Raw genomic sequence first — 12,613 nt, 5'->3', positions numbered from 1 at the left:
ATAACAGCAGATCTAAGTCACATTTCAGACACAGAAACAGATGCATCAATTATTCACTCTTTCCCAGAGTGAGTGAGGCCGGGACAAGCAGCAACATTCCAGCCCCACACTCTGCAATTACCCAGCACCAGTGGAAAGCAGTGAATACAGATTCAATCAGTGGGTTAATGTCCATTACAGGGATGCAAGATTCCACGGCCCAGGACAAACATCCCCATACACCGAGAACAAGCTCAGGAAAACCCGGGGGAGTTAATATCCCAATCACTGAGCATTCCAGTAACATTGAACAAGTTCCAGAACTGAGTGAACCTTTCAAAGTACAGAAGCGATGACGAGGTCAAAAAGGTCTGAACAGTTGAGGTGACTGAGCGGTGTCAGCTTCTCTGTTCAGGTTGCAGCTTTCACTGGAGGCATGTGTTTTAATCCCACTTCTGACAACTTGATTTTCAGTTGCTTTGCAGAGTTTCCTTGAAGGTTTGAGGTAGAGTAAATACTGAGGAACTGTTTCTAACTGCTGAACGGTCAATAACCGAAGGTTACAGATTTAAAGTGACTCACAAAACCAGAAGGAACATGAGGAAAAATTCATTTCTGCAACATGTGGTGAGGATTTCAGTTATGTGGATAGATTGGAGAAGTTGGGGTTGTTCTCCTTCAAGAGGAGATTTGATAGAGGTGTTCACAATCATGAGGGGTCGTGGCAGACCAGATGGAGAGAAACTGTTGGTAGAAGGATTGAGACTCAGGTAAAAGCTGTGGCTCAGTTGGTCACACTCACCTCGAAATCACAAGCTTCTGGGTTCAGATTTCACAGCTGACACTCCAGTACAGCACTGAGGGTGTTGAAGGTGCTGCCTTTCAGGTGTGATGTTAAACCAAGACCTGGTCTGCATGTTTGGGTGAATGTAAAAGATCCCATGCTGCAATTTCAAACAAGTGAAGAGCAATTCTCCCTGGTGTTGTGATCAATATTTGCCCCTCAATCAGATCAGTTGGTTATTATCACATTGCTGTTTGTGGGTATCAGCTGCTGCATTTCTGACATTACAACAGTGATTACACTTCAAAAGTATTTCATTGTCTACAAAGTGCTTTGATATATCCAGTGGTCAGGAAAGGTGCTATATAAATGCAAGTCTTTTCTTTCTTTATCACAACACATTGCTGTGTAAAAAATGGTTCTTCATGTCACCTCTGGTTCTTCTGCCAATCACCTGATATCTGTGTCCTCTGCTTACTGACCCTTTTACCACTGGAAACAGTTTCTCCTTATTTAAACTATTGAAAACCTCCATGATTTTGAACAAATGTGTCAAATCTCTTCTGAATTTTCTCTGCTGCAAGGAGAACAACCCCAGCTTCTCCAATCTCTCCACACAACTGAAATCCCTCACCCTGCTACCATTGTGGTAAATCTCTTTTTTATTCTTTCCTGGGTTGTGGGCACTGCTAACACAATGTGATTCCTGTCAATGCAGCGGCCCGCTGACATCATCGGACTGTGCCAAGCTGCACATAGGCACAGCTACATCTTGCCAGGGTTAAGTGGCACATGCACAGGATGATGTCATGGCTCAGCACCAACATCATCGCATATCCGCCCATGGTCCACCTTCGCACATTCACGCTAAAGCGTCATCGGGTATCCAGCCTCTCACTCAGCTGGAGGAAGCCATTTCAACACTCCCCCCTGCTCTCATGCTCACATCTCTGTCCTGGGATTGCTGCAGTGTTCCAGTGAACATCAACGCAAGCTCGAGGAACAGCATCTCATCTTCCGATTAGGCACACTACAGCCTGCCGGACTGAACATTGAGTTCAATAATTTCAGAGCATGACAGCCCACCTTTTTACTTTCATTTTTAGTTGTTTTTTCTTTTTTCTTCTTTTTTGCTTTTTTACATTTTTTACAACCTTTTATATTGCATTTATTTCATTTCATCTTAGTTTATTCAGTTTGCGTACCCACTGTTTTTTTCAGGTTTGCACTTGCTGCTGTTCAATATTCAGTCCGTTAACACCTATTCTGGACTAATGCTTTGTCTTTCAACACATCATTAACATATTGTTTGCCTTTGCTCCATGACCTTTTGGTCAGCTATGTGGCCTTGTCCAACCTGCACCTTCTCCTTTGTTATCTCTTGCCCCACCCCCACCTCACTTGCTTATAACCTGTGACATTTTAAATATTTGTCAGTTCCGAAGAAGGGTCACTGACCCGAAACGTTAACTCTGCTTCTCTTTCCACAGATGCTGCCAGACCTGCTGAGTGGTTCCAGTATTTCTTGTTTTTATTCCAGAAAATATTTGTTTGCTGCAAAAAGTACATGGCAGGTAAAATGAAATGGAAGGTTTGTGAGGCAATTCATTCCTGCACTGAAGGAAACTGATCTCCTTTGCAATCTTTGTATTGTTGACTTGGTGCTGTTTTTGAACTGTTTTGTAATGTATCTTTTTATAGTTTTTTTAACGAATAAAGTATATGTTGGAAATTTAAAAAAAAGCTCAGAGAAGGTTCACTAGATTTATTCCTGTGATGAAGGGGTTGTCTTGTGAGGAGGATTGAGCAGGTTGGACCTATACTGATTGGAGTTTAGAAACATGAGAGGTGATCGTATTGAGACATATAAGATTCTGAAGGGTCTTGACAGGGTAGATGCTGAGAGGATGTTCCCCCTCGTGGTGGAATCTAGAACTAGGGGACACAGTTTCAGAATTAGGGATTTTCCATTTAAGAAGGAAATGAGGAGGAATTTCTTCTCTCAGACAGTCATTCATCTTTGGATTTTTATCTACAAGGAAGTCAAGGGTTATGGGGGGCAGGCAAGAAAGTGGGGTTGATGCCATGATCAGATCAGCCATGATCCTATTGAATGGCGGAGAAGGCTCGAGGGGCCAAATGGCCTCCTCCTGCTACTATTTCTGTTCTTATGATCTCATTGCAGCTTGTTCCAAATAGAGACAAAAGAGTGGAATTCCAGAGGAGAGGTGAGAGTAATTACCCTTGAGTGAGTGTGGCATCAAGGATCCCTAGCAAAATTGAAATCAATGGGAATCAGGGGAAAACTGTCCACTTGTTGGAGTCCTACCTAGCACAAAGCAAGATGATTATGGTTGGTGGAGGCCGATCATCTCAATCCAGGACATTGCCTCAGGAGTTTCTGAGGGTAGTGTCCTGGGCTCAACCATCCTCAGCTCTTTCATTAATGAGTTTCCCCTCAACTTAAGTCAGAAGTGGGAATGTTAGGTGATGATTCACAACTCCTCAGATACTGAAGCATTCCATGTCCGCAAGGGCGAGACCTGAACAACATTCAGGCTTGAGCTGATAAGTGACAAGTGACTTGGTTGCCACAAAAGTGCCACGCAGTGAACATCTCCAATGAGAGAGAATCAAACCATCTACCTTTTAATACTCAGCAGCATTATCATCACTGAATGCCTCACCAACAACATCTTGAGGGTTACCATTGACCAGAAACTAAACTGGACCAGTCACATCTATGCTGCGGCTTTTAGCGTAGGTCAGAAATTGGGAATTCTGCAGCAAGTATCTCACCTCCTGACATGCCAAAGCCTGTCCATTATCTACAAGGCACAAGTCAGGAGTGTGATGGAATACTGTCCACTTTTCTGGATAGCTGCAGCTCCAACAACACATAAAGAGCTCAACACCACCCAGGACAAAGCAGTCCTCTTCATCGGTACCTCACCCACCACTTTAAACATTCACTCCCTCCACCACCAGAGCACAGTGGCAGCAGTGTGTACCACCTACAAGATGCACTGCAGTAACTCGCTAAGTAACGTTCGACAGCACCATCCAAACCCGTGATCACTACCACCTCGAAGGACAAGGGCAGCAGATGCATGGGAACACCACCACCTGCAGGTTCACCTCCAAGTCACTCACCATCATGACTTGGAACTATATCACCATTTCTTCACTGTTGCTGGGTCAAAATCCTGGAACTCCCTCCGCAATAGCACTGTGGGTGTTCCGACACAACATTGACTGCAGCAGTTCAAGAAGGCAGCTCCCCACCACATTCTCAAGGGCAATTAGGGATGGGCAATAAATGCCAGCCTTGCCAGCGATACTCACATCCAAGAATGAATAAAAAACAAATCATTCTCCACAGATTCCCCACAATCCAGGCTTGGACATTTACTTCACGAGCACAGAGCTTTATATAACTACAACATGAGTTCCAATCTTCAGATTCCATTAGCCTTTCACATTATTTTCTACCAGTCCACTAGCTTTTAGTGATTCAGCACTCGGGTCTCTGCTTCTCCAGTTTCTAACATCTCACCACTTATAAAAAACACTCTGATCTATCTTTCGTAGGTACTAGATGACCCCACATGTTAAACTCCATCTGCCAAAGCATTGCTCACTCACTTAATCTATCAAGAAGATTTGAACATAAATTTCTTGCCAAAGGATAATGTTCTGCTTCTGCTCCCTCGCCATTTGCTTTTCCCGTTAGTCTTTCATTTGGTGTAAATCCAGAGAAAGTAAAGATGGAAGGAAGGAGGGAGGCAAAAATCTTGCTCCTTTTCGTGACCCCTATTTGATCTTCATTCCAGTCCAATTTGGGTGAAGAATTCCGATTGTCTGTCTCAATTTTAATAAAGGATAAACAATTCTGGAATCACCAGCGAGATATTGATAAGAACATGTTTCCAGGCCAACTTTCCACAAAAGCTCCCCCACAACAATGTACTAGACACTTCATAAACTAACGACAAAATTGGGATCCGAACCCACACATGCAAAGCACGCAATGCATTAGCACGCCACCGTCTTAACCTCTCGACCACCTTGTCAGCTGTTTGCACAGTACAGATCCTGGCTGTGCAGCCAGATGTGCAATGATGGAAATTCAGCTTCTGTAAGTAAATGCAATTTCCATCACATCAGGTCATGGCCTGTTGGGAATGGAGCGGTGTGAAACATTTCCAGACCATGTCCAACACCTTTCGACTCAGTGTGAAAATCCACCACGGAAAGACTGGAACATACAATCATTTGATCACATCATGATTAACATCACTCAGACACCTGAACCATGAGGTCACTGACGAAGTCATGATGACCGAATTTCTCATGAAATGACAACTGAACTAACTGACTGGAAGAATTGCTTTAACTCCACACGATCAGAGAGGCACAGCCTCAGACCGACTTGGCAGATGAGTATTGATTGAATAATTTCTATGTGAGGAATGTTCCAGCATCATAAACCAGGGGAACGTGCTGACTGAGCTGTGTCTTCATCTCTTCTGGGCAGTCGGACAGTTCACCCTTCATTCTGCTCTGATTCACTTTCCCAAAGCGGATCTACAGATTCTCAAATCTGTGGACTGGGTTTTCTTATTTTGTTCCTTTTGATTTTTCTTGCTCCTGACTGAATAATATATTCTAAACCTCGGATCAACCCTCCCCTTTGCGTCGTGTCATAGTCTTGGTTAAAAATGACACAAAACGGCACGAACAGTCTGAAATAGACAACACGGTCACACTTTCCTTCAGTGAGATTAATGTTGAGCTGTTTTCCAGGTTAAATGCAACTGCAAACACATTGCTCTCAAAGAAATTGTAGTGGATTGAGTTGCCGTTGAAATATTAGCACTGAACATTTGTACAAGGAGGAACAGCCATTCCAAACTGACATCCTTCACAAAGGCAACCACTGAGCTGTTTTCTTGTGTGAATAAAATTCATAAGAAAAGTTAAAGTTCACAAGAAAACAGATGTAAACGATTGATAGCTAAACTTTTGAAGCAAGGATATGAATCCACGATTTTCTGATTATTGGACAAACACTCGAGCTAACGAAGCTACTGAGCCAGATCACAAATGCTGTGACAACTAAGGGTAGAGGAGGGCACTCTTTATTCTCATCCCACTTCTCCACTGGTCACAACATCTATTTCAACTTTTCCCACTTACTGAAACAGTCAATCATATACTCTATTTTTCCCAGAATAGAAGACACTGACCAGATTTCTTTAATGAACAACAAAATGATTCATTTATTGTAGAACAAGTTTTAACTAGTCATGAAGTAAAGCATAAACACACAGGTGGAAATTTTAAAAGTTCCCTTTTCACCTTTACTTTTAAAGTCTTTTTAAAAAATCTTCGAGCCACATGCGCACACACACATACACCGGTTAACAGAAAAGATAAAAGGGATGTTTTTTAAAAAATTTTTAAATTTTGTTACAAACACAAAAAAAAATCTCTTGGGCTGTTTACTTGCTCATTTTTGAAGAAAACATCAGATGAGATACGTTGCTCCAAAATTGGAATACAGTCTAAGTTCTGAGTATACGTAGACAGGTCACTAGGGTATTTTAGAACAGTTCTTTTCAGAAGGCACTGAGAATTAATTTTAGCAGGCCTTCTTCAAAGACATGCGACAAGATGAATTAACACACTGGACTTCTCAGGATCTTTTAAAGATTTTCTGGAAAACAAGCTGGGTTGTGGTCTTCTCTCCTTCCTTGACACTTCTTCAGGCTAACTTTATCAGCTGCTCACTCCAGCAGGTAAAACACACTGACTCTACAACCAAAAGCTTGTGAGTTTTCTGCTGTCTTAGGTGTACGTTGCTGCTGCCGAGCTTGTCCAATCAAGAGGCGCAAATGCCTTCACTAACCACATCTCCCTGTTCCCATGGTTTCTGTTCTATTTTTAACTTGAATTATGTGAAAAACAGTAAACATAGTTGCCAAATTGGCTCTTTTGGTGCTCTCTTGAAAAAGAACTGGTCCTACATTTATTCAGTTTGATTATGACTTCTTCAAAAAATATTTTAACAGAAGAAACAGAATCACTTCCATAACATCATGTACTTTCCCTGAGCTACAGGTTGTTGAAAGACTCTCTGGCTGTGTTTATTTTAGCTGATTTTGTACTCAGGTTCTTTTGGAATCCATGTGTTTGCAGATCTTTGTGAGTGAGAGATGTGGAGATATGCTTAAAAAACTTCCCTATAAATTATTCATATCTCCGTCTTTCCCCGAACTTTGTGCAAACACATTAATGAGGGACTCACACACATCAAGCCGTCAAACCTGCCTGCTAAACATTGAAAGGTGACAGTGTTTATAGTAACGGGGTTCCATTTATTCAGACACATCTTGATGATTCACACATGTAATGTATTTGTATATTATATTCATGACATTATGATGTAAATAAACACTTCCTTGCACTTGCCACGCTTGGTGAACATTTTCTCTGCTGACGCCCCCTGAATATATTAGAGAACATGGTGACGAGGTTGAGATAAAAGTCTGTAAATATAGGCAGCAAACAGCAGCAGGGACTGCAGTGAACAAGATTTACGTGACATATTTGTGCTTATATTGGTGGGTGAAATAAGATACTAAACACACAAAATCCTACATTTGAGCTCGCGGAAGATTGCTCTGTCTATGGAGATAGCATCAAAGAATGCTCAGGAATTTTGTCCAATGCCAGTGATAGTAACACACTTCAGGGGAACTTAAAAAAAAACTGGTAAAATCGGCTTTCACATAACAGATGAAATTTTGCACAGAGAAGTGTGAAGTGATACAATTTGAAAGGAAGTATGAGGAGAGGCCATATAAATGAAACATGACAATTCTAAAGTGGGTGCAGGAGCAGAGAGACAATGTGCACCAATGTTAGAAGGATTGAAAAGGAAACTAAGAGCAAACAGGACACTTGGATTTATTAATATAGGCATAGAGTAAAAGCATATAAGTTATGCTAAACCTTTGCAAAATGCTGGGAATGAATGGCCTCTTCCTGTACCTCCACAGAAAGCTTCCATTCCAGGTTTACACAGACTCATCAGGATCACTCTCCACAGATCCTGCCACTCCAGGCTCGGACACCAACTTCAGGATCACTCTCCACAGATCCCGCCATTCCAGGTTCGGACACCCACTTCAGGATCACTCTCCATACATCCCAGCACTACAGGCTCGGAGACCCTCTTCGGAGATCCTAAATCTCCAGACACGGACATTCTTTGAGGACCACTCTCCACAGATCCTGCCACTCCAGGCTCGGACACCCACTTCAGGATCACTCTCCACAGATCCCGCCATTCCAGGTTCGGACACCCACTTCAGGATCACTCTCCATACATCCCAGCACTATGGGCTCGGAGACCCTCTTCAGAGATCCTAAATCTCCAGACACGGACATCCTTTGAGGACCACTCTCCACAGATTCTTCCCTCCAGGCTCAGACACCCACTTCAGAGTCACCCTCCATCCATCCCGCCGCTCCACGCACGGTTATCTCCCTCAGGATCAGATCAAAGAATGTTGCTTGTCACTTATCAGCTCAAGCCTGAATGTTGTTCAGGTCTTGCTGCTTGCAGGCACAGACTGCTTCAGTATCTGAGGAGTTGTGAATCATCAGCGAACATGCCCACTTCTGACTTATGTTGAAGAGAAAGCCATCAATGAAACAGCTGAGGATGGTTGGGCCTAGGGCACTGCCCTGAGAAACTAGGGATCCAGTCATGAAAGGTGGAGGACAATTAAATAACGAACCAGATGAGGAGGCTCCAAAAACTTCCCTATCCTCAATGTTGGTGGAGCCGAGCACGTCAGTGCAAAAGATGAAGCTGAAGCATTTGAAACCACCTTCAGTCAGAAATTGCTCAGTGGATGATTCATCTCGGCCTCTTGAGGTCCCCAGCATCACAGCTTCCAGTTTTCAGCCAATTCGCTTCACTCCACATGATAGCAAGAAACAGCTGAAGGCACTCAGTACATCAAAGACTATGGGCCCTAAAAACATTCCGGCTCGAGTACTGAAGACTTGTGCTCCAGAACTAGCTGAGCCCTCAGCCAAGCTGTTCCAGTAGAGCGACAACACAGGCATCTACTCAACAATGAGGAAAATTGCCCAGGTGTGCCCTGTCCGTAAAAAAGCAGGACAAATCCAATCTGACCAATTGCCGCCCCATCAGTCTACTATCAATCATCAACAAAGTGATGGAAGATGTCACCAACAGTGCTATCAAGCACCACACACTTAACAATAATCTGCTCATCGATGCTCAGTTTAGGTTCTGCCAGGGTCTCTCAGCTCCAGGAAATAATTTGGCAGATAGAGTAGAATGTGGGAAAATGTAAGGTTATCCACTTTGGCAGGAAGAATAGAACAGGAAAATATTAATCAAATTGTGAGAGGTTACAGAATGCTGCGGAGTAGAAGGATCTGGGTGTCTTCGTACATGAATCACAAAAAGTTACCATGCAGGTACAGCAAATAATTAGGAAGGCAAATGGAATGTTACCCTTTATTGCAAGGGGAATGGAGTATAAAAGTAGAGACGTGTTGCTACAAATGTACAGGGTGCTCGTGAAACCACACCTAGAGTACTGTGTACAGTTTTGGTTTCCTTATTTAAGGAGGGATATACTTGCATTGGAGGCAGTTCAGAGAAGGTTCACCAGATTTATTCCAGTGATGAAGGGGTTGTCGTATGAGGAAAGTTGAGCAGGTTGGACCGATACTCATTGGAGTTGAGAAAAATGAAAGGTGAACGTATTGAGACCTATAAGATTCTGAGGGGACTTGACAGGGTAGATGCTGAGAGGAAGTTTCCCCTCGTGGTGGAATCTAGAACTCGGGGACACAGTTTCAGATTTAGGGGTTTTTCATTTAAGAAGGAATTTCTTCTCTCAGAGCGTCATTAATCTTTGGAATTCTCTACCGCAGAGAGCAGTGGAGGCTGGGTCATTGAATGTCTTCACGATTTTTATCTACAAGAGAGCCAAGGGTTATGTGGGCAGGCAGGAAAGTGGGGTTGAGGTCATGATCAGGTCAGCCATGATCCTATTGAATGACGGAGCAAGCTCGAGGGGCCAAATGGCCTACTCCTGCTACTAGTTGTTCTGATCTTATGTTGTTATGATCTCATTGCAGCTTGGTCCAAACAGAGATGAAAGAGTGGAATTCCAGAGGAGAGGTGAGAGTGATTGCCCTTGAGTGAGTGTGGCATCAAGGATCCCTAGCAAAATTGAAGTCAATGGGAATCAGGGGGAATACTCTCCACTTGCTGGAGTTGTACCTCACACAAAACAAGATGGTTGTGGTTCGTGGAGGCCAATCATCTCAGCCCAGGACATTGCTTCAGTAGTTTCTCAGGGTAGTGTCGTAGACCCAAACATCCTCAGCTGTTTCATTGACGACTTTCCCTTCAAAATAAGTCAGAAGTGGGAATGTTATGTGATGATTCACAACTCCTCAGTTGAAGCAGTCTGTGCCGACAAGCAGCAAGACCTGAACAATATTCAGGCTTGAGCTGATAAGTGACAAGCAACCTTCTGGCCACACAAGTGCCAAGCAGTGAACATCTCCAATGAGAGAGAGAAAAAAATCTACCTTTTGATATTCAGAGCATTATCATCGCTGAATCCCCCACCATCAATATGTTGGGGGTTACCATTGACCAGAAACTAAACGGGACCAGTCAGATCTATGCTGCGGCTACAAGCGTAGGTCAGAGATTAGGAATTCTGCAGCAAGTGGGAAAAATTAGGAATTCTAGGGGCGGCACAGTGGCGCAGTGGTTAGCACCGCAGCCTCACAGCTCCAGCAACCCGGGTTCAATTCTGGGTACTGCCTGTGTGGAGTTTGCAAGTTCTCCCTGTGTCTGTGTGGGTTTTCTCCGGGTGCTCCGGTTTCCTCCCACAAGCCAAAAGACTTGCAGGTTGGTAGGTAAATTGGCCGTTATAAATTGTCCTACAGTATAGGTAGGTGGTAGGGAAATATAGGGACAGGTGGGTATGTGGTAGGAATATGGGATTAGTGTAGGATTAATATAAATGGGTGGTTGATGGTCGGCACAGACTCGGTGGGCCGAAGGGCCTGTTTCAGTGCTGTATCTCTAAACTAAACTAAGTATCTCACCTCCTGATACACCAAAACCTGTCCACCATCGACAAGGCACAAGTCAGGGGTGTGATGGAATACATCCCACTCAAGAAGCTCAATACCATCCAGGACAAAGCAGCCCACTTAATCGCCACCTAACCCACCACCTTAAACATTCACTCTCTCCACCACCAGTACACAGAGTCTGCAGTGTGTACCATCTCCATATGCACTGCAGCAACTCGCCAAGTATCCTTCAACAGCACCTTCCAAACTCGTGACCACTACCACCTCGAAGGACAAGGGCAGCAGATGCATGGGAACTCACTACCTGCAGGTTCCCCTCCAAGTCACTCACCATCCTGACTTGGAACGATATCGCCATTTATTCACTGTTGTTGGGTCACAATCCTGGAACTCCCTCCCCAACGGCAGTGTGGGTGTTCCTGCACCATATGGACTGCAGCAGTTCACGAAGGCAGCTCTCCACCACCTTCTCAACGGCAATAGGAATGGGTAATAAATGCCCGCCTTATCAGCGATACTCACACCCAAGAATGAATAAAAACCAAATCACTCTCCACAGATTCCCCACAATCTGGGCTTGGACATTTACTTCTGGAGCACAGAGCTTTATATCCATGCAACATGAGTTCCAATCTTCATATTCTGTTCACTTTTCACATTATTTTCTACCAGTCCACGAGCTTTTATTAATTCAGTATTCGGGTCTCTGCTCCTCAACCGTTTCTAACATCTCACCTCTTACAAAAAAACACTCTGATCTATCGTCGGTAGTCGATGACCCCTCATTTTAAACTCCATCTGCCAAAGCATTGCTCACTCACTTAATCTATCAAGAAGATTTGAAAATAAATTTCTTGCCAAAGGATAATTTTCTGCATCTGCTCCCTCGCCATTTGCTTTTCCCATTTGTCTTTCACTTGGTGCAAATCCAGAGAAAGTAATGATGGAAGGAAGGAGGGGAGGAAAAATCCTGCTCCGTTTCGTGATCCCTATTTGATCTTCATTCCACTGCAGTTTGGGTGAAGAATTCCAATTGTCTGTCTCAATTTTAAAAAAGTATAACCAATTCTGGAATCACTGTCAAGATACTGACAAGAACAGATTTCGAGGCTGACTTTACACATCAGCTCACCCAACATAAATAATACACGAAACAGCTCATAAACTCGCGACAAGGATGGGATTCGAACCCACGTGTGCAAAGCACAATGGATTAGCAGTCCACCACCTTAACCTCTCGGCCACCTTGTCAGTTGCAGAGACATAACTGTCACCTTCAGCACAGCTTCTGGCTGTGCAGCCAGCTGTGGAATGATGGAAATATATCTTCTGTAAGTAAATTAAGTTGGGAATGGAGCAGTGTGAAACATTTCCAGACCATGTCCAACACGTTTCTACTCAGTGTGAAAACCCACCACGGAAAGACTGGAACAGACAATCATTTCATCACATCATTATTAACATCACTCAGACACCTGAACCATTAGGTCACTGATGAAGTCATGATGACCGAATTTCTCATGAAATGAAAACTGAACTAACTGACTGGAAGAATTGCTTTAACCCCACATGATCAGCGAGGCACAGCATCAGGCCGACTTGTCGGGTGGTGTAAACAGATATCACTGCTTCTGATCGTCACCAGAACAGAGAGTGAGATGTAACATTGATCATCAAACA

General features: G+C 43.6%; 1 non-coding gene across 1 annotated transcript; it reads right to left on the bottom strand.

Moving 5' to 3' along the window:
- Positions 1 to 12,102: 12,102 nt before the first annotated feature.
- On the bottom strand, positions 12,103 to 12,184 carry trnas-gcu (transfer RNA serine (anticodon GCU)). Its single transcript has one exon. It is a non-coding gene; the product is annotated as a tRNA-Ser (tRNA).
- Positions 12,185 to 12,613: the final 429 nt, after the last annotated feature.

This window comes from Heterodontus francisci, unplaced genomic scaffold, assembly GCF_036365525.1.
Source record: "Heterodontus francisci isolate sHetFra1 unplaced genomic scaffold, sHetFra1.hap1 HAP1_SCAFFOLD_43, whole genome shotgun sequence".
Taxonomy (NCBI): Eukaryota; Metazoa; Chordata; class Chondrichthyes; order Heterodontiformes; family Heterodontidae; genus Heterodontus; species Heterodontus francisci.
This window is presented reverse-complemented; position numbering and strand designations above follow the sequence as displayed.